Source organism: Chiloscyllium plagiosum, unplaced genomic scaffold (genome assembly GCF_037043375.1).
Source record: "Chiloscyllium plagiosum isolate Xiang-an unplaced genomic scaffold, Cpla_swu_hap1 HiC_scaffold_6, whole genome shotgun sequence".
Lineage (NCBI taxonomy): Eukaryota > Metazoa > Chordata > Chondrichthyes > Orectolobiformes > Hemiscylliidae > Chiloscyllium > Chiloscyllium plagiosum.
The window spans coordinates 48961565-48983747 of NW_028270144.1; the positions used below are offsets into that span (position 1 = coordinate 48961565).

The following is a 22183-nucleotide window of genomic DNA, read 5'->3' on the forward strand; positions in this document are numbered from 1 at the left end:
GGTCAGGCAGCATACGAGGAGCAGTAGAATCAACATTCGAGCATATGTCCTTCAGCAGGATCAGGAAGCTCTTCCTGATGAAGGGCTTATGCCCGAAACGTCGATTCCTCTGCTCCTCGGATGCTGTCTGACCTTCTGTGCTTTTCCAGCACTGCACTGTCAAATTTTAACAAGGCCAATACATCTAACCTACCTATCTTTAGACTGTGAGAGGAAACCAGAGCACCTAGAAGAAATCCACACCGTCATAGAATGTGCAACCCACACGCCCAAGGTTGTGGTTGAACCCACATACCTGGTGCTGTGAGGCAGCAGTGCTAACCACTATGCCATCATGCCACCGCTTATAACCTTGGATAGATTGTTGACACTTGAAGTTAATAAGGTACCGGGCCCAGGTGAGATGCATCCAATGATCCGAGGTAGAAGTTGTGGAGAAATTGGTCATAAGAAGTCAAGCCTGCTCTCCCTTGGAGAGAAGAAGGCTGAGAGGAGATCTGATTAAGTGGGCTTGTAAAAGGAACAAGAATAAGATGGAATAAAACAATGTGCTAATAAAGCAAGGCAATGTGAGGAAACTTCTTCATACAGCGAATATGTAAGGTATGGAATGAAGTGCCTGGAAATGTGATGGAGGCAGGTTCAACTGAGGCATTAAAAAGGCGTTGGATAACTATGTGAATAGAAAAGGTGAGGAGGGATACGGGGAGAAGGCAGAAGATTGGCCCTTAATAACAGAGCAGATGTAGACACGCTGGACCAAATGGCTGCCTTCTGCTTAATTCTGTGATTCTGTGACTCAAGCCTTTTAGATTGTGGACAGGCTTCAGGAAGTCAGGAGATGAATTGCTCACTGTATGATTCCTAGCCTCCATTCCGGTCTTGTCGCCACAACGTCTACAGGCTTGCCCAATGTCTGGTCAACTGTAAGTCTTAGTGTGTTGTTCGCGTGAAATTCAGTGATGATAATGCCATTGAATGTCAAGGGGTGATTTTTTTTAGATTCCATCTTTCTGGATGTGATCATTGCCTCGCACTTGCTTAGCACAAGTGTTATTTGCTACTTATTAGCCCAAGCTTGAATGTAATCTACTTCATGGTGCACTTGAACATGTTTTGCTTGGATATTGTGGGCAGCATGGTGGCTGGCACTGCTACCTCACAGCACCAAGGACCCAGGTTTAAATTTGCCTTTGGGTAACTGTGTGGAGTTTACACATTCTCCCCATATCTGCATGGGTTTCATCCAGGTGTTTTGGTTTCCTCCCACAGTCCAAAGATTTGCAGATTAGGTGGATTGGCTGTGCTAAGTTGCTCAATGTCCAGGGATGTATTGGCTTAGGTGCAGTAGCCATGGAAAATTCAGGGTTACAAAGATGGAGTGGGTCTGGATGGGATGCTGTTCAGAGGATTGGTGTAGACTAACTGGGGTGGATGGCCTGCTTCCACATTGTAAGGATTCTAGGATGATCTGAGGAGCAAAGTCTCCCCTTTTGACCTCATGGTGGTGGAAATCAGCTTAAAATGGTTTGACCTGTGATACTACCATGAGGAACTAAGGGGTCTTGTGATGAGGTGGTAGTGCCCCATCTCTGACCCTAAAGTCTTGGGTTCAAGACGCACCTTATTCAGAGGTGCATATTAGAATTTCTGAACAGATTGATTTGAAAATATCTACCCTGAGGAAATCCTGCAGAGAGAGCTTGGAGCTCAGATGACAGATCTCTAACAACTGCAACTATCTTCCTTTGTGCCACACATGGCTTCAACTAGTGGAGAGATTTCTCCCTGACTCCAGCTCTGCTCAGCTATCTTGATGCTCCATTTGGTCAAATACTGCTTTGATGTCAAGGGAAGTCACTTTCATATCTTTGGAGTTCAGCTTCTTTATCCGTGTTTGAACCAAGGCTAAATCTATTATTGATAAACTATATATGTTTACCTCTGCATTGTATTAAAAAAGAATGGGTACCCAATGAACACAGTCCACTAATTTTCAGCAACAAACCCAAACAAGCAGACAAAACACGTCCAGATACCCTAGCCACTCTCCTCTACATCAAAGACATTTCAGAAATGACTGCCAGATTACTCAGACCCCTTGGTATCTTGGTAGCCCACAAACCCAACAACACACTAAAACAGCAGCTAATGAACTTAAAAGACCCTATACAGACAACAAGCAAAACTAATGTAATTTACAAAATACCTTGCAAAGAACTGTAACAAATACTACATTGGACAAACAGGCAGAAATCTAGCCACCAGGATACATGAACATCAACTAGCCACAAAACGACAAGACCCTCTCTCACTAGTATCCTTACATACAGATAAGGAAGGACACCACTTTGACTGGGATAACACATCCATCCTAGGTCAAGCCAAACAGAGACATGCATGAGAATTCCTAGAAGCATGGCATTCCAACCAGAACTCTATCAACAAACACATTGACTTAGGTCCTATTTACCACCCCCTGAGAAAAAGTACAGGAAATGACATTACCACAGGAAACATCACCAACCCAAGGAAACCCAAACATATAAATAGAAAGCAGGAAACACCAGCAGTGCTTCATCCGGAGGCTCACTGAAGATATTACCTAGTGTGGTGACGAAACATCTGAAAATGAACCTTCTAGCCCAGCGTGCAAACCTACATCCAGAACGTTAACCTGAGCTACAAATCTTCTGAAAACTCACTAAATGTATATGTGGAATAATACATTATCTAATTGTGAATGTAAATCATCCATTATTTGGATTGTATAGAACATATAGAAGAAAGCAATTCATTGTGAGAGTCTATATACGGAATACTTTATTACAAAGGCAGTTATAAATACATTACATTCATTATTAGCTTAAGACAAAACAGAGTTGGACACATATAAGAGATGGTAAATTTCGCTTGGTTTCACCTATTTAGTAATTGTTACCCACATAAATCTGTCAGTGCTCCCCATGTGCCAACGGTATAAGGCTATGTAGCGATGGCTGAGCCTGGTAAATAGCACTGTCCTGAGAGATAACAATACCATGCAACCAGTACTCCATGCCTCCACACAAGCTCAATGTTCCTCACCTTAAAGCAGATGAGCTGCTTGAGATTGCCAATGTCCACAAACTTCTTCTGCAACAATATGCAGTAAATGAGGATAGGGCAAGCAGTTATGGAATGTACCAAGTCCAAGGCAGAAATGAAGTAAGAAACATGGGGAATGAGACTGTTCAAATGGAGGAAGCTGAAATTGCTGAAGAAACTGAGCAGGTCTAGTCACAACAATGAAGAGAGAAACAGAGTTAACATTTTGAGTTCAGTATGACTCTTCTTCCCAACAGAAAGGGAAATGGTGTTTTTTTTAATGCTGTTGACAAAAGTGAGAGAAAGAGCAAGTGCAACAGGTGGTGAGGGTGCCCAGAACAAAAGACAAAGGAGTGTTAATGGTCTTCAAGGAGCAATATGGATTCAAAATACATGTAATAGCCAGTATGAATAGCACATAATAGGTCAGCTTTGCTAAGAGCAAATCTATATAAATAACACACTAGGGGAGAGTGGGTGAATGGAAGGCACTGTCATCGATATGGAAGTCAGAGCGCATAGTCTGGAGTTTATGAACTTAATCTTATGTTTGAAGGCTGTGAAGTACTATTCCTCTAACTTGTATTGGGCTTCGCTATTCAGAGTGCTGCAGAATGACTAGGGAGGAGTAGTTATCTGATTATGTAATAGTGTGCTTATTACCAAAACATGTTACCCTGCTAAGGATATGGAATATTTTGTGATAATGTTCTGCCTTCCTGAAGATGAAGAAGTTGATGTCGATGCCACCTCTGTCCAGCTGGCTTAAACAATAATGAGACTGGATAAGCTCAGGTTGTTTTCTTTGGAGCAGAGGAGGTTGAAAGGAGATCTGATAGAGCTATGTAAGATTATGAGAAACATGTACAGGTGAGTAAAGCAGCAGCTCCCCCCAGTCAATAATAAGAATGCATAATTTTGAAGTGAAAGGCAGAAGGTTTAGAAGGGATTTGAGGAAAAACTTCTTCTCCCAAAGGCTGGTGGAGTTCTGGAATGCACTGCCTGGGAAGGTAATTGAGGCAGGAACCTTTACAAAGTACTTGGATGAACACAAAGTGTCATAACACTCAAGACTATGGGCTTGTGCAGCTAAATGGGACTAATGTAGGTAGTAATGCAATTTGGTGGTATAGACTTGATGGACCAAAGGTCCACTTATGTACTGTATGATTCTATAAATTCCTGGCGATGTCGTGGATGACATATCAACAATCATGTTGATCCTTTCTTTAGCACTTTTTAGGAGGAGTTAGCTCCTAACAAGTGAAATTGTGAATTATTTTTCCTTGGCTCCGATAAACTCTGCTATCCTCAGTGTCCACATCATATCCAAGTGTTCATAAATCCAAGTAAGCGTATTACTCAAATATATAATTTATATACATTGGGAGCACAAATGGTAAAACGTTGTTTGTAAAATAAGTTGTTGTTTTCTTATCTTCATCCTTTAGAAATTAGAGTGAAGTACTCAGAGATTTGCAGCATCCTGACAAGACAGTTTACATTGATACATAAATGTAACGAGCCAGATCAGGTATCGGACACTCAGCCCTTGAGCCTGACCGACCATTCAATGAGATCACAGCTGACCTGAATACTCCATATTTTTACCTAACTTCCAATAATCTTTCACCTCCTTGCTTATCGGGAATCTATATACCTCCACCTTAAAGCAATTCAGAGATATTTCTTCCATTCTTTTTCAGGAAAAGACTCATGACTCTCTGTGAGAAAAGATTTTACCTCATCTCTTTTTTAAATGAGTGACCATTGACTTTTGAACAGTGACTACTAGTTTTAGATTCTCTCCATAAGCGCGGAAACATCTACTCCACATCAATACTTCTCAGCATCTTCTATATTTCAATCAAGTTGCTTCTTACTCTTCTAAACTCAAAAAGATACAAGCCTAGCCTTTCTAATCTTTCCTTATAAGACAATCTATCAATTCTAAGTAAACCTTCTCTGAACTGCTTCCAAATTATTTACATCCTTCCTCAGATAAGATGATCAATATTCTGCACAGTAGTCCAGGTGTGATCTCACCAGTACTCTGTGTAGTTGAGGCATAACGTTGATATTCAATTCCCCTCACAATAAATTTTATTAGCTTTTCTAACATAGCCTGCTATATCACCATGGATATCCAATCCCTCTACACCTCCATCCGCCATAACCAGGGCCTCCAAGCCCTCCGTTTTTTTCCTCTCCAGACGTTCCCAACAGTACCCTTCCACCGACACTCTCATTCGTTTAGCCGAACTGGTCCTCACCCTTAACAATTTCTCCTTTGAATCCTCCCACTCCCTCCAGACCAAAGGGGTAGCCATGGGCACACGTATGGGCCCCAGCTATGCCTGTCTCTTTGTTGGCTACGTGGAACAGTTGATCTTCCGTAATTACACCGGCACCACTCCCCACCTCTTCCTCCGCTACATTGATGACTGCATTGGCGACACCTCGTGCTCCCGCGAGGAGGTTGAGCAATTTATCAACTTCACCAACGCATTCCACCCTGACCTTAAATTTACCTGGACCATCTCTGACACCTCCCTCCCCTTCCTGGACCTCTCCATCTCCATCAGTGACGACCGACTTGACACTGACATTTTCTACAAACCCATCGACTCCCACAGCTACCTGGATTACACCTCTTCCCACCCTATCTCTTGCAAAAATGCCATCGCATATTCCCAATTCCTCCGCCTCCGCTGTATCTGCTCCCAGGAGGACCAGTTCCACCATAGGACACACCAGATGGCCTCCTTCTTTAGAGACCGCAATTTCCCTTCCCACATAGTTAAAGATGCCCTCCAACGCATCTCGTCCACATCCCGCACCTCCGCCCTCAGACCCAACCCCTCCAACCGCAACAAGGACAGAACGCCCCTGGTGCTCACCTTCCACCCTACAACCTTCGCATAAACCAAATCATCCGCCGACATTTCCGCCACCTCCAAACAGACCCCACCACCAGGGATATATTTCCCTCCCCACCCCTCTCCGCCTTACGCAAAGACCGTTCCCTCCGTGACTACCTGGTCAGGTCCACGCTCCCCTATGATCCACCCTCCCATCCTGGCACTTTCCCCTGCCACCGCAGGAACTGTAAAACCTGTGCCCACACCTCCTCCCTCACCTCTATCCAAGGCCCTAAAGGAGCCTTCCACATCCATCAAAGTTTTACCTGCACATCCACTAATATCATTTATTGTATCTGTTGCTCCCAATGCGGTCTCCTCTACATCGGGGAGACTGGGCGCCTCCTAGCAGAGCGCTTTAGGGAACATCTCCGGGACACCCGCACCAATCAACCAAACCGCCCCGTGGCCCAACATTTCAACTCCCCCTCCCACTCTGCCGAGGATATGGAGGTGCTGGGCCTCCTCCACTGCCGCTGCCTCACCACCAGACGCATGGAAGAAGAATGCCTCATCTTCCGCCTCGGAACACTTCAACCCCAGGGCATCAATGTGGACTTCAACAGCTTCCTCATTTCTCCTTCCCCCACCTCATCCTAGTTTGTAACCTCCAGCTCAACACTGTCCCCTTGTCTTGTCCGGACTTGTCCGACCTGCCCAGCTCCTTTTCCACCTATCCACTCCACCCTCTCCTCCCTGACCTATCACCTTCACTCCTCCCCCACTGACCTATTGTACTCTATGCTACTCTCTCCCCACCCCCACCCTCCTCTAGCTTATCTCTCCACGCTTCAGGCTCTCTGCCTTTATTCCTGATGAAGGGCTTTTGCCCGAAACGTCGATTTTGCCTGTCCTCGGATTTTGCCTGTCCTCGGATGCTGCCTGAACTGCTGTGCTCATCCAGCACCACTAATCCGATATCTGCATACTAACCTTACATATTTCATGCACGAGGACACCCAAATCCCTCTGCATCACAGAGCTCTACAATCTCTTACCATTTAGATAAAATGCTTCTTTTTTGTTCTTCCTGCTAAAATGGACAATATACCATTTACCAGATCTTTGCTCAGTCATTTAACCTAACTATATAACTTTTTAGGTTCATAATGTCCCCTTGATAACTCTCTTTCCTATCCATCATTGTGTCATCAACAAATAAGGTATTCATAACTTCCATCCCTTTATCCAAGTAATTTATATAAATTGCAAATAGTTGAGACCCTAGCACTGATCCCTTTGGCATACCACTCATTACTTCTTGCCAATATGAAAAAGACCACATTATACATACTGAGCCACTGGGCTGCCCCAAACTTTCTAATTGCTGATAACGTGCTTGCACACAGGTAGTCCTTTTTATGGACTTCCACAATCCACATAATGAAGCGAGGCTACCCACACCCACGGATCACAAATATTAACTGTGGGAATAAATAAAACAGATCAGATTTTTTGTTATCACTCAATCAAAATTGTATCACTCTCCAACTGACAGCATTACAGCAGTACCTCGTCCATGTGGATCTGCGGCTTGTAAACAGGAGGGCCCAGCTGACTTTTCCTATTCTTAGGTTAACTAAGTACAGACAACAAATCAACATCTTTTTTGTAGTGCCTACATCCTGACAAGAAATAGTGTTTAAAAGATGTGAGCCACAAGAGCACAGGTCCAACGGAATTAAACTGTCAACTCAAAATAACACACACAGATGCTGGATGAAAGGCATTATAGGGCACAACAAGTGGTATTTTACTGATTCCACATACAATGAGCTGTCTCATCTACACAGAAACAGAAGTAAGCCATTCAGCCCATCTGGAAGTGGGTGTCAAAAGTGTATGTCAGAAATATTGGATACACTCACATTTTTGATTTTACAGCTGGAAATGTCATATGCAATGCCCCACTCATGTAAATTTCTCATTATTTCTTTCCTGATGGCAAGGCTGCTTCCTGAAAATTTGTGTCAAGGAAATTATCCATGAAGTTTGCAGAAGTAACAGTGTGCAAGCAGAGCAACTCTCCAAAATAATGTTAGAATGCTCATTACAGCATCTGATACATTAAACCTTGAACTGTAATCGACAGTATTTTTGTTTGATATATTGTTGGAAAATAAGGCATAAGAGGGAGAGCAGACCATAAAGCCCCTCCAGTTTGTTCCCACCATTCAACAGATCATGGTTGATCTAATTGTGTTCTCAGACCCATTTTATTGATTGTCTCTCCCATAAACCCTGATTCCCTTGTCTAACAGAAATCTATCTAAGCCAGCCCCAAAAAATTTCAACTACCCAACCTCCACTGCTTTCTACAGAAGAGAATTCTACAGACGAACAATCCTCAAAGAGTAAAACATCTCTCCCCATCTCTATCCTAAAAAGGAGACTTCACGTTTTTGAAAAGTTTTAGTTACTACCACAAAAAGTAACGTCTTCTCAGTATCCATCTTTATCAAGTCCCGTCAGGACCTTACAACATTCAGTAAAGTCATCTCTTATTCTTCTGAACTCAATTAGGTGTGGACCCAACCTATTCAACCATTTTTTCATAAATCCTTCATTCCAGGAAAAAGTCGAATGTCCTTCTCTGCACGGTTTCTGATACAGTTATAGTGTAAGTGTGCACATACAATCACATCTTTACTAAACAGATTTCCACTGGGCAGCATCAATTTAACATTCTCCATGTCATTACTATTTGGTGCTCAAATGACCAATGGGAAAGATCAAAGGTATCAATGAGACCCTCACCACAATGATACTTGTTAAGGTGACAGCATGTGCCTTCCTTCAAATTGTAACTCTATAGAAATCCCATTTCCAAGTCCCTTCTGTTCATTTACCAGGAGATAATAGGACCATTTATAAGAATATACTAAAATCAAAGGTCTGAAACTCATACCACACAGGGTAAATATTTTCAAACTCTTTTCTGTTTGTGATTAAATTTTGGCAATTTCTAAATATGCCACTAATGCAATGGAGATACAAGAGAACGGTTAGATGCAGTGTGAATTGAAATACAAAAACAACTTGCATTTTTATCGTGTTTTTCACATCCTTGGAACATCCCAGCGTGTTTCACAGGTAATTCTTCACGTTTTCAATTTGAAACTGCCAGCATTTTGTTGAGTAGGAATGATAAACCTGTAAATACAAATGGATTTCACAAGTTACATTTTTCATGAAATTGTATGAGAAAGGTCACGCACAATTTACTATGTTGTACCTAATCTTGGGTTATTAAACAGTTTTGCTTGTAAATCTGCACAGACCCACAGACCTGGACAGATTTCACTGTGATAAGGTTTTTGCCACCTTATTTGCGAACAATTACACACTGGTTTGCAAATCATAAACAACAACAAAAACAGAAGCTGCTGGAAAAGCTCAGCAGGTCTGGCAGCACCTGTGAAGAGAAATCAAAGTTAACGTTTCAGGTCTGGTGACCCTTCCTTCACTTTTTTTTAAAATTTTACAGCATGTGCAGTCTTTTTTAGTTTTTATTTGGTTTGCAAATCCTGTTTTTGAAATTTGCAGGTTCAGACTTTTAAGCTGTTAAATAAACATTTGAGGTCTTTGGGTTTATAGATAGCAGCACAGTGCACTCCAAACCATCATAACTCATTTATACACGACTCAACACTTCAAAAACAGCTGAAAAGAACCAGCAAAGGAGTGAAAAGTGGAAAAAGAAGTCACCAAGTATAAGTGATGCTGTAGCTCTCCAGGAATCGGAGAACTATAGCTTCCTTCTGGGACTTGGTACTCCAGCCTGATGGCATCAGCTCCCATCAGGTTGTTTTAGTTAGTATCAGTCTACCTACTCCACGGGTTGTGTAGGAACAAAGATTAAACAGTCAAGTTATCTAACTTTGAACAAAACTCCAAAAACAGGAGCCAATCCGTCACCACTGCTTATCATCTCCACAAGAGATCAGGGGGAGGTTAAAACACTGCAGACTGGGCTAGGAGGAATGAGCGTCTATCTGATTCAAAGACTGGCAGTCACCCAAGACTGACACTTATGTTGCAAAATATAAATTAAGCACAAAGATAACTTATGTAGATGGGAGGGAGAAATTATTCTGAATTCAGGAAATAGTAATTTATTACTATTGTTCAATTATGGATGGCAAAAAAAATTGCAATTAGTCACATGAGCATAATTATACACAGATGTTTCCATATGCAAAAAACAAGCTGGCCACAGAGCATGGCACAGCTGCTTTCAACAGGGCAACCAGTTGGCAGAGTAATAGTTGCTGGATGGTGGGCGCTTCAGGACCTGGTACTGACAGCAAAAGACATTACTATAAAAGGTATTTTGTGACTGCCAGTTTAGTTTGGATAGAGCAGGGTTTTACAACACAGGGTAAACTCCCATGTTGACTTAAACCTGCAACACAGAAAAGAGATTTAACCCTTGCTGTAATCTGTTGAAATTTGAGAGACAAAGAATTATTCCCAAAAGTGATTATTTAAAGGAAAAATTAACAACTTTATTTTTTAAAATCTAACAGAGAATAACTGTTTACAACTCATTCCTCTACCTATCTCTTACTTTCCCCTCTACAATATTAGTTCGATAAAACCGCCAAATAATATTTACAGAAAAATTCAAATTTCAGAACCAGTCAGCTGTTGAATATTCTCTTTGTATCTTCCTCTGTAGATATGCTCTCCAGGTCGGTGTTGATGTTTTCTCTGTGCAAACTCTTCCAGACAGGTACCTCTCAGAGAGTTCTGACTAGCAGCCTACATCAGTTGGTCTTTTGGCAAAAATTTCTTTTTGGTTTTATGCCCCAAACCATCGGATCGTTTCATTGGTCTTAATATTGTCAAAATATTAAATTCAAACATGATTGGAGTTTGGTATTTTGGGGCATAATTTAAACTGATTGGCCAATTTTGAATTTGTTTTTGTCTCATAGCAACCCAGGTACTCTAGCTGGTGGACTTAATGTTACATTGTAAATTCTCCAGGACTCTGTGTGCTTGATAAGTCCTTCAACTCTCTTAAAGGTACAGTGCCCCTTACACCTTCATAACAAGGGACAGGAATGGTTGTTGCAGGCTCCAGGATTTAGATGTTTTAGTGAGAACAGAGAAGATAGCAAAAGGGGGAGGGGGTGTGGCATTGTTATTCAAGCACAGTATGACGGTAGCAGAAAGGATATTTGAGGACTCATCTACTGATGTAGTATGGTGTGAGGTTAGAAACAGGAAAGGGTAGGTCATCCTGTTGGGAGTTTTCTATAGGCCTCCAAATACTTCCAGAGATGTAGAGGAAAGGATAGCAAAGATAATTCTGCATAGGAGCAAGAGTAACAGGGTAGTTGTTATGGGGTTCTTTAACTTTCCAAATATTGACTGGAAATACTATAGTTCGAGTACTTTAGATGGATCAGTTTTTGTCCAATGTGTGCAGAATGCTTTCCTGACACAGTATGTAGACAAGCCAACAAGGGGCTTGGCTACATTGGATTGGTACTGGGTAACGTACCTGGACAGGTGTTAAATTTGGAGGTAGGTGAGCACTTTGGTGATAGTGACCACAATTCAGTTATGTTTACTTTAGTGATGGAAAGGGATAGGTATATAATGCAGGGCAAGATTTATTACTCAGGAAAGGCAATTATGATGCGATGAAGCAAGATTTAGAATGCAAAGGATGGGGAAGAAAACTGCAGGGGATAGGCATAATTGAAATGTGGGCTCAAGGAACAGCTCTACGTGTCCTTGATAAGTATGTACCTGGAGGAAGTGGTCAAGAGAGAGAGCCATGGTTGACTAAGGAAGTTGACGTCTCATCAAGAGGAAGAAGAAGGCTTTGTTAGGATGAGATGTGAAGACTCAGTTAGAGCACTTTAGAGTTACAAGTTAGCCAGGAAAGACCTAAAGAGAGAGCCAAGAAGAGCCAGGAGGGCATATGAGAGGTCATTGGCAGATAGGATCAAGGAAAACCCTAAAACTTTCTATAGGTATATCAGGAATAAAAGAATTACTAGAGTAAGATTATGAGCAATCAAGGATAGTAGTGGAAAGTTGTGCACGGAGTCGGAGGAAATAGGGAAAGCGCTAAATGAATATTTTTCATCAGTATTCACACTGAAAAAAGACAATGTTATCAAAGAAAATATTGAGATAAAGGCTACTAGACTAGATGAGATTGAGCTTCACAAGGAGGTGCTAGCAATTCTGCAAAGTGTGAAAATAGATAAATCCGCTGGGCCGGTGGGGATTTATCCTAGGATTCTCTGGGAAGCCAGGGAGGAGATTGCAGAGCCTTTGACTTTGATCTTTATGTCATCATTATCTACAGGAATAATGCCAGCAGACTGGAGGATAGCAAATGTTGTCCCATTCTTCGAGAGTAGTAGGGGCTTGGAATGCACTGCCTGCAACAGGAGTCGACTCGCTAACTTTAAGGTCATTTAAATGGTCTTTGGATAAGCATATGGATGAAAATGGAACAGTGTAGGATAGATAGGCTTCAGATTGGTTCTACACATCAGTGCAACATCAAGGGTCAAAGGGCCTGTACTGTGTTGTCATGTTCTATGTTCGAAGTTTGAAAAGACTGCCCTTCCTTCACAAACCAAGGCTCAACTGTCTTGATTCATGGAAAGAAAATTTAAAGCATAAACTGGAAAGCAATGGAATAAAACAAAGGGGCAACTGTTTGCTCAAGAATCTTCCAGCTCCTCTTGTATTTAGTGGCACTTCTGATATACTTTCCATGGGTTAAATGATTCAAAACCATCCAGAGAAAATTATCAGAACTAGATGACTCGTTGTAAATATAAAGAGCTCTCTTTGATTATTTCACCTCAGCGCAACATTATTGATCAACTGGTTAACGATAACAAAGCTCACAAATACTTTATTGAAAATCACTGATGGAAATCGAATGGAACACATAAAGACTGGAGATGGAATGCTGGGAAGGGCAGACTTCAAAATTAGCCACCTTCCAATTTTATACACTATTTCAATTACTGAGGAAGAATGAAATAGCGTTTTTGAGCAATGTGTTTATACCTCCATTATGTACAATATTATCGGATTATACTCCCATCAATTCCAGTCAGGTTTACAATCATGCATCTGCAGTATCTAACATTCAGAGAGTTTTGAAGGCCAGGATTGATTTTCAGAATTGTCAGAGATCTTTACGTCAAATGTCAGTGTAAGAGTTGATCGGATACTCTCAAAATTTGGACAAAATTATACAAAACATCACATTTCCTGACTTCATTGAGCATAAAAATGTCAAGGGCTGGGGAACCAGAAAAAATAAAGACCAACATCAACAGGAACCAGCTATTAGTTGGCTGGAGGTTGTGATTCTGGACCAGGTGCTCCTGCCTCAAATATACCAGACAATCAGAGGTGTTGGTTCCTTTCAATATGATTGGTGTCTTTCCAATGAAGAGGTGGTAATGGCCACTTAAATGGTAGGAGGCTGGAATCTGAGAGACTATGAATGGGACAGCCAGAGGCTAGGGTGGTCAATGCTCAGGGATGGGGAAAGTGGGGACCTCTCTGTAGCCCAAATCGTCTACCTGATCACTAGGCATATGCACAAGAAAAGCTACTAAGCTGGCCTCTCACTGTGTGACACTCCCACTGTCCATCAAAAAACTATACGAATGAGATAAGGCCCCTACTCATTGTCCACTTCACAGCTTCAATTGGCCCTCTGGGTGGGCCACCTGATTCTATCCAGTCATTGGTATAACTGCGGTGGGATTGGGAGCAGGCAGCGAGGCATTGGACAGACCAATATGTTGGTGTAGAAGGGTATAGTGCTGCCTTATATCAAAGTGGCAGAGACAAGACTGATTGCTATCGCCTGTCCTCATTTATTTAATCGCTTCATCACTGATGTATGGTCTCAACAGAGATAAACCGAGAGAATGACTCAGATTCTGAAGGCACCCATTGCTCATCTTAAAGAACAGTGTTCATAAAGAGTTTGTCAGCTGTATAATGTGAATGCTTCCTTCTTCCTGCACAATTGTTTAAAATCAATGACAAATTCAAGAGAATCCATTGGCAACTCTATCAGCAAGGAGCTAAACAACCAATGTAATTGTAATAAACTAAAACAGCAAGTAGTGGACAAACTCAGCAGGTTGGCACCATCTATGGAGAGAGAAATGGAGTTAATGTTTCAAGTCCAGTGACCCTTCTTCAGAATCAAATTGTGATCACTTATAGTAAAAACCAGAATCACTCGCGTTGAATTTTAATTCACAGACAGCAAGACAAATGCTTAGGTTCTAAGGCAGAAGTTACAATAAAGATAAAGGAACCTTAGCAAAATAAAAATAATCATGTTTTATAAAATAATATTCAGTTTTTAATCACTGTGAAGAAATTCGACATTGTACAATAATATAGTGAGCTTTTCAAGGATGCTTAGTTGAAATTCTAAAAGTTCTTGAGTCATTAAAAACCCAGTCACACCTTAGTCCCAAAGAGTAACTTTGGAAAACTAACAGCTTTAAAGTGGAAAATACTTAATTAATTATTTCAAATGGACCTCCAGGTGTAAAAGCCTCAACAGCATGCATCAAATAGAGAGATGGACGACAATAAATGATAAGTAGTTCTGGATTTCTACATGATACTCTGCCTTTTTGAACCACCAAAGATTTTGTCAGTTTCTGTAGAGTAACAATGGTGAATGCCACAATTCTGCTGTTTGTAACTAAATGTCAGATACTGTCTCTACTGTGTCTTGCAAATTTGATAAAAGCATCACCTCGAACATCTATATTCTGCATGCATCACTGTTACATTTCATGAACTAGGAGGTTGTGGTGTTTCAAACAAAAAGAGCTTTTATAAGGAGATGTTTACTCTACAAGGCAGCAAGGTTAGACTGAGCGGTTTCCCTCAAAATTGAATGTGAAGTCATCAGAGTGTCACGTGATTGGATTCTTCAAGTGACAGTCCAACAAACATCCAAATACACAACATCCCCCACCCTTTACATCCTAGGTTTTTGGAATAAAAAATGTCACAATATTTACAATCATAATTACAACAGTCACTAGGTGAGACATTCTAGAGGATATTAATGCCTATGTGGCTGACAATGCACTTCAAGCATCTGTTTATTTTCCTCAGCTTTAATCTCTGATGTTTAAGGTGTGCTTGGGATATCATCTGTCATTGCCTTTTCCGGAGATAACTGAATGTTCCAAGTTTTGCACAATGTTGTGATATTCTCTACGATGTTACGATGTTCTTCCGATGGTCCAGTTACTTTTCTGTTCTTTGGTATATTCAGGCTCTATTATTGTTGTTCCTGGTACATTCATTCTGGTTGCCAAGAGTAGATCTGCATGAAAACTGAAAGAACTGCAGATGCTCTAAATCAGATCGGTAGATCTGCACAAATTGCCATATTACGTTGTCTCCTATCTGTACATTATTGGAAACCAATCCAGTCTGTGCTACAATGACAGGTGGTACCCACTTCTCTCTCCAATTCCTCACCAACACTTGTTGACCTTTTTGGAAAATGCATTGAACCTTGTTCTCTCATTGGGAAAACCTGATTCTGTTGTTTCCTGTCTTGTGTCACGAGTGGTTTCAGCAAATCTACTGTTGTGCGTACCAAAACCTTACTATGAGCAATGCCAGAGAACTTTGAGTTATCCAGTGGGTTGTGTCCCCATATGTTAAAAAAATTCAGCTCAGTCTTTTGAATAGCGATCCTTTCTCTTGAATTACCCTCAAGAAATGTTTCATTGGCTGAACTAACCTTTCTACCAAACCATCTGCATCTGGGTGATAAAGGAGGTGATCAGACACATTGAATTCCATTCTGCTTTAGGCATTTTGTAAACTTTGATAAAAACTGTGGACAATTATTACCAAAGTTCTTCCAGATGACCAAATCTGGCAAAAATCTCCCGAATCTTTTAATGGCTTTCTCTCAAGGTGCCGGCAATTTCATGATGGCAATTTCAGGTTATTTAAAATTTATATTGACCATGTGAAAAACATCAAAATATCCAGCATATTCAATGTAAATTATTTGATATGTCTTTTCTGGCCTATTCATAGGTGTAATGGCACTAATGGAGTTAGGTTGTAAATACTTGTGCACATTCTCCTCAATTTCAGAGTCAAGTCCTGACCACTATAGCTGTAGCTATTGCCTTAATTCTGAAATGCTGCAGTAATCTTTGTATTGTTGATTAATACTCATTTCCTTATCTGTAGTGGAATGATGACCTCCTTCCCCAGAGGAGGCATTCTACATATATAGATCGTTTTAGCTCCCATGTAACATGTGGCTTCATTCTGGGGTTGATCTTGCAACAAAGTACCATATCAATCATTTTGAAATTAGTGATCATTTCTACTGCATTTCCTAACTTGTCCTACCGTTACCAGAGTTTTAGCTGCTTATTCAAACTTTCTTCATATATGCATAGTTCATTTCTGATTAGTTTAACGACCTTGATGCAAAAGCTATTGGGTTTCCCTTCAACATTGGGTAGTGTGCAAGAAACAACTGTTCCCACTCCATATAGTGGTGTATGGCATGCTATTCGCAACAGTAACTTTGGGTCAGAATGAGTCATGTCTGCTGACGTTTTCTATTTGGCAGATGTAAAGGCTCTTTTGCATTGATCTCCCCATTTCTAATTCTTGCTTTGGCATGCTAAATTGAGCAAGGTTTTGGATAAACTAGCCATAGTAGTTCAGCAAGCCCAAAAGGGATCAGAGTTGGCCAACACTTTTAGATGCTGGTGCTTCAGTTATGCCTTTTACTTTTAAAGATGGCTTATGCAGTTCCTTAGCATCGATGACATGGCCTAACTATTTGATGGAAGATCTAACAAATTCACATTTGTCTTTCCTCATTCTTAGGCCATAATCTTAAAGCCTTACAACAGATAGCATCTCAGTTGTGGGAATGGTCATTTGCATTTCTCACCATGGCTAAAGTATCATCCAGATAACACTGGACTGCTTCCAATCCACTTAAAATCTGATCCATGGCACATTGGAATAACATAGATGTAGATGCAATTCCAAATACAAGTCACCTGTATTTGAATGGTCCTTTGTGTTTCAGTTATCAAGTATTTCTGTAACTCAGGATCTACATTCAACAGGAGATAGAGTTGTCTAAGGTCAATTTTATTGAAAAGCTGATGTCCAGCTAGTCCAGCAAATAGGTCATCAATTAAAAGTAAACAATTAATAGTGACCTTAAAATTGCTACAGATGCATACTGATGCAACTTTCTTTTGAGCAGTGTAGTAGGTTGTCAAAGGATATAGCAAGATATAGATGAGTTGCAGATATGGGCAGACAAATGGCAGATGGAATTTAATCTGGACAAGTGTGAGTTGTTCCACTTGAGGAGATTAACTGTATACTTTTTCTTAACATTTCTTGGCAAGACGCTAAACAGCATTGATCTTCAGAGGGACCCTGGGGTCCAAGTCCATAGCTCCCTAAAAGTGGCCACACAAGTAGATAGGATGGTAAAGAAAGCATAGGGCATACTTGCCTTTATTGGTCCAGATTTTGAGTACAAGAGTTAAATTGTCATATTACAGCTCTATGAAACTATTGTTAGGTCACACTTAGAGTACTGTGTTCAATTCTGGTCACCACATTGCAGGAAGGGTGTGGAGGCTTTGGACAGGGCGCAGAAGAGGTTTACCAGGATGCTGCCTAGATTAGAGGGTATGAGCTATAAAGAGAGGCTGAACAGACTAGGGTTGTTTTCTCTGGAGTGGCGGACCCTGAGGGGAGACCTGATACATGTTTATAAAATTATGAGAGGCATAGATATGGTTGACATTCTGAATCTTTTTACTCAGAGTTGAAATACTAGAGGGCATGCATTTAAGGTAGAAGGGAACAGTTCAAATGAGATGTGACAGGCAAGCTTTTTTGCAGAGAGCTTGGAACGTGCCAGGGATGGTAATGGAGGGAGATATGATAGGGGTGTTTAAGGGGCTTTTAAGAAACACATGAATAAACAAGGAATAGAGGAACATGGACCGTGAGCAGGCAGAAGTGATTAGTTTAATTTTGCGTCATATTTGGCACAACATCATGGGCTGAATGGCCTGTTCCTGTGCAGTACTGTTCGATGTTCTATCACTGTTATGATAGGCATGAATCAACTAGGAGAAAGTGAGGACTGCAGATGCTGCAGATCAGAGCTGAAAAAGGTCAGGCAGCATCCAAGGAGCAGGAGAATCGATGTTTCAGGCATAAGCCCTTCTTCAGGAATGACCTGCTGCGCTTTTCCAGCAACACATTTTTCAGCTATGATAGGTATGACCCAATCACTCACATTTACAGGTTCAAGAACTCCCCTATTGAAGACATGCTCTAATTCTGCCTCAGCTTTTGGTCTGATCACATAATGCACTGAACTAGCCATGTAAAAATTGGCTTGATTCTCTTCTTTAACTTTAAATTTGACAGAGGATTTTCCTTAATTCCCAAATCCACATTGAAAACAATTGCATATTTCATTTGAATTTGAGAGAGGTCAATCTCAGAATATGCAAAGCAATTTAATTCAGCTCATTTGATTTTGATTTTCTTCACCAATTACTTTCCAAAAAAGCTGGAAACTTTTGTTTGACGAAGTAAAAGAACAAATCTTCAGATCAACTATATAACTGAACATTCACGTTGATATGGTCACTCAAAAGGCACCACTTGCATAAGAAGACCATAAAAAAGGAAAACAGTAGGCTATTCAGCCTCTCAAGCCTAGTCTGCCATTTAATAGGATTATGGCGGATCTGACAGGCCTCGTGCCCATTTTCCTGCCTTTCCCTATAACAACTGATATGCCTTGTTGAAGCTACTTGAACAACATGGCTCAGGGAGAGGCATATTCGGGAACACAAGTCTTCAGTTCTATTGCCAAATGTCGCAGCCCATAGCTTTTGCAGTACCCAGTGATTCCAACATTTGCTTTCTTTAAGTTTATATTCCTTTCTGTCGTCACTTTTTTAAAAAATTCGTTCACGGGATATGGGCATTGCTGGCTAGGCCTATCTCAACTTGAAGTTAAGAGTCAACCACATTGCTATGGGTCTGGAGTCATATGTAGCCCAGACCAGATAAGGATGTCAGCTTCCTTCCATCCAAGATAGGTATTTTCAGCAATCAGCAACTGCAGATTCATGGTTGTCATTAAATTTTAATTCCAGAATTTTTAAAATTAAATCTGCCTTGAAGAGATTTAAACCAAAGTCCCCAGAACATTATCTGGGTTTCTAGTGTAACAGTGCAGCAATAATACCACTAGTCTGTCGCTTCCCCTTAAATCATATTTACTTCATTAAATTTCATTAAAATTGCGACAAACCGAGAGACAGCTTCACTGTCAAGGCAGTTGTATTTGTGGAATCTGACCGTTTGAGCAATCACCAATAGTTTTGGTGGTGATAAATTCCTGCTATTCCTTCATAAGGTTTGGAACTCAGCTTCTCTTGCTATACCAGACTCCTTCAGAAGGTTAAACGTTTTTTCCCATAATACTCAGGAATAGAGGGCTGATTATGTCTGCTTCAAGTTTGTTAGCTGGACAAAATAATAGATTCTCTCTGTTTTGGTTTTCCTGGAGTTTTACCATATGGTCCAACAACACCAAAGTTTCCTACTTTTTAAAATTTCTTTTTAAGACGGAAAAGATTTACGTAGTGTGAAAATTTTAGCACAACCTCACATTCACCCATTTAAAACAAAATTATTCCTGAGGCAGCCTGATTTCTTTTTTGAGTCTGCACCCGAGCTCAAAACATTTCCCTCTGTTTCGGACACTCGTTACCCACAGCATTCCTTCCGGATGGAGCACATGATAAGCTTCTTGAGCACTGTTCGCCTCTTCCTTGGAAGGAATTCCTTTTCTCATGCATGTTGATTGTACCTGTAGTTTGTATTCTCATCACAAGCTTTTCTCTTGTGTTATGCTTCAAGGAGGACTAGGGATACAGTATTTAAAACAACAGGAATTTTTATTAGAAAGGTGTTCTCCCTACAAGACAGTGAGCTACATTAAATGTTTCCTATTCAAAGTGACCGATAATGTTATCACTCAAAGTGACAGTCCAACATATTGGCATAAATACACAATTGTCCTATCATAAAGTTTATTTAAAATTGTAATTTTTCTCCTCATGCTATGTCTCTGGTTTTTTCTTCAATTTATGCCTGTTCATTATCATTGCATTGCCAAGAGTTTCTCTTCATTTATCCAACCATATCGTTCATGCTTTTAAACACCTATATCATATCCCTAACTGCTTTTAAATAGAACAATCCCATGTGTTCCAGTTTGTTGACAACTGGAAACTCTCATCCCTAAAACCATTCTAATAAAAATACTCTACATCCTCTTTAAAGCCTTGCCATCCTTCCTTAAGTGTTGCCCAGCACTGGTCACAATACTTTAGCTCATATTTAAAAACATTTCCTAACTATGTTTAAATTACATTTTTAGGCGGCCTCAGTCAAAGAGTGTATGACCAAATCCTGGGGTGAGCTTGGACCCCCAACCTTCTGATCCTAAACACAAGGTTGTGTTAAAACTATATAGAACATTGGGCTCTAAATCCTGGGAATCATCAAGGCTCAGCGTAATCTTGGTGTGTATGAACACTGGTCCCTTAAGGTTTCAGGACAGGTGATTAAGAAAACATACGATATACTTACCCATATTAGTGATGGCATAGGGTTTAAGAGCAGGGAGGTTATGCTGGAGCTGTATAAAATGATGGATAAGCCCCAAAACAGTACTGGGTGCAGTTCTGGAATCCGCATTTTAGGAAGCATGCAGTAGCACTGACGAGGGTGTAGAGGAAATTTACGAGGATGTTGACTTGGCTGGAGAGTTCCAGCTATGAAGAGAGATTGGATAGACTGATAGTTGTTTTCCGTACAGAACAGGAGATAGACAGGGGATGAGTGAAATGTATAAGATTATGAGGTGCATAAAAAGAGTAGACAGAAGAAACCTCTCCTTGATGGAGGAATCAATGACCAGGGACATGTATTTAAGGTAAGGGATAGAAGGCTTAGAGGATATGTAAGGAAAAACATTTTTACGTACAGGGTGGTGGGAATCTGGAACTCATTCCCTGTGGTGGTAGAGGCAGAAACCATCATAAACATCATGTTTCCTCACAGCACCAGGGACCCGGGTTCGTTTCCCGCCTTGGGCACTGTGTGGAATTTGCACATTCTCCCCATGTTTGCATGGGTTTCCTGCGGGTGCTCCGGTTTCCTCCCACAGTCCAAAGATGTGCAGGTCAAGTGAATTGGCCATGCTAAATTGCCTGTAGTGCTAGGTGCATTAGTCAGGGGTTGGAATGGGTCTGGGTGGGTTGCTCTTCGGAGAGTTGGTGTGGATTTGTTGGGCCAAAAGGCTGGTTTCCACACTGTCGGTAATCTAATCTAACCTAATCTAATGTGCCCCTGAGATCCCAAGGCAGACAAGGTTGCAGGCCAAGTGCTGGAAAATGAGATTAGAATAGTTAGATGGTTGTTTCTGACTGGGCTAGACATGATGTACTGAACAACCTTTTTGTCTGTGCTGCAAATTTCTATGTCTCAACGATTATAATTCTGAATCACTCTGACTCAAATTACAACCTTTGAGAATAGCTTAACACAACTAAATATGCCCAAAATCTTAAAGCATTGATGGCAGTGGTAATGTTACTGGGTTAACAGTCTTCAACCTGGCTCCGTGGACTAAGTGCCTGAACTCAAATCCAAGTGTGCAGTGGTAAAATTTAAATTCATGTAATGAAATGCAGTCTGGGAAGAATAATATACACAAGGCTCTCCAAGTCCAATTGATGACTATATTTTATTCTGTGAGGAATTGCCTCAGTCTTTCCAGGGAAATCAGCATTTGTAGCCAGAAGATTGGAAAACATTTTCCTTAGATGAAACTCATTTTTTTCCCAGCAACTCAGTCTTCATACTAAGAAGATTGGATGATCCTCAAGGAGCATCTCAACTTTTCCACATATTTGATCAGCTTCATGATATTTCTCATCTGTCATGTATGGTAAGGATGACCCTACCTCTTTAGAAGCTCTTACAAAGTAGGCAAACTCAGTGGGTGAACTTAGCACAGTCAAGCCTAGTTT

General features: G+C 40.8%; 1 protein-coding gene across 7 annotated transcripts in view; it reads right to left on the bottom strand.

Moving 5' to 3' along the window:
- The window catches only part of bcl9 (BCL9 transcription coactivator), a 253860-nt gene that overhangs the window by 192108 nt on the left and 39569 nt on the right, over positions 1-22183 (bottom strand). For all 7 annotated transcript variants that reach the window (XM_087987985.1, XM_087987989.1, XM_043691452.2 and 4 more), the window contains one exon: positions 9052-9161. The gene's annotated coding sequence lies outside the window, so the exon portion shown is untranslated. The remainder of the gene's footprint in view (positions 1-9051; positions 9162-22183) is intronic.